Source organism: Martes martes, assembly GCF_963455335.1.
Source record: "Martes martes genome assembly, chromosome: 1".
Classification (NCBI taxonomy): domain Eukaryota; kingdom Metazoa; phylum Chordata; class Mammalia; order Carnivora; family Mustelidae; genus Martes; species Martes martes.
Window position 1 is genome coordinate 201,861,450 of NC_137888.1, and position 1,544 is coordinate 201,862,993.

The following is a 1,544-nucleotide window of genomic DNA, read 5'->3' on the forward strand; positions in this document are numbered from 1 at the left end:
GCTGCACTTTTCACTAGTTTGTTTCTTTTTATTGCTGAGCGGGATCCCGTTCCACGGCTGGGACCACAGTCCATCCATTCTCCAGCTGATGAACACCCAAGCTGTTTCCAGTTTCGAGTGACTTCACTAAAGCTGTCATGAAAATTTCTGTATGTGGGGCGCCTGGGTGGCTCAGTGGGTTAAGCCTCTGCCTTCAGCTCACGTCATGATCTCAGGGTCTTGGGGTCGAGCCCCGTATCAGGCTTTCTGCTCAGCAGGGAGCCTGCTTCTCCCTCTCCCTCTGCCTGCCTCCCTGCCTACTTGCGATCTCTTTCTCTCTCTCTGTGTCAAATAAATAAATAAATAAAATTTAAAAAAGAAAATTTCTGTATGTGGACCTATGTTTTTGTTTTTCTTGGATAATACCTGGATGTGGAATTGGAAGTCATAGGGTAGACACGGGTTTATGTTTGCCTTTACAAGAATGCCATTTTCCCCCCGAGGTTTTTGTATTGTCTTACACTCCCATCAGCAATGGATGAGTTCGGATTGCTCCAACATCCTCAATGTTTGGTGTGGCTGGTCTTAATCTGAGCTGTTCTAATGGGTGTGTAGCGCTTTCTCATCGTGGTTTTAATTTGCATTTCTTGGACGACCAATGAGATGGAGTTTTTCACGTGATTATTGGCTCTTTGTGTATCTTCCTCTGTAAAGATACTTATCCACTTTTTAGAAACTGGTTTGCCTTCTCCTCGAGTCTGAATCCAGTCCAAGGGTCTGATATTTTCCCAAGATAGAGAACCAGGCACAGCCTTGGTTGGCGCTGTATCCTTTCCGTTCGGAGTATCTCAGCCATATTGGCTGTCCAAATTCACCTGCTGGGAGTTTCCTGGTCCTCCAATGGGAATTTGATCTGATGTATAAAATGTAGGGAACCTGGATCGCCCCAAAGAACAACACCAAACCTGAACGTGAGGCGCAGGAAGCTGTAATGGTGGGAAACGGCCAGAAACCAACTGGAGTGTTAACCAAGAATTCAAAAGTTCAACCCCAAAGAAACAAACCTCAAAATCTTCCCTTCCGACCCTCTAGGTAAACGATTAAGTGATGTGGTGAGAGAAAGGGCTGGGACGGACCTCTGGAAGACATTGCCACCTATATGCTTCTCATGAAAATGTGTGTCTTAAGCTCAGATTTGAAATAGGGGGAGTCCCATGTTGGTCACTGACCCCATGCTCTCTCTCCAGTGTCTGTGACCCAGGAGACGTATCTCTCCTCCATCACTAGGAACACCACAGGATTCTGGCTGGTCTAGGGAAGGCCCTGTTACACTGATGCCCTGACCCAGCATCAGAGGATCCTATGGGACCGTAACAGACGTGGCATCAGGTCTGCCTGGCACATGGTGGGCACACGCCCTCTGCAGCGGGAATTGGTGTCCAGTAGAGAACAAAAGATGGATAAAGATGAAAGATGGAATGGAAGATGGAAAGAGTCTGGGGTCTGGGGCAGGAACAGGCAGAGGCTGGGGCAGGAACAGGCAGAGGCTGGGGCAGGACAGTGGT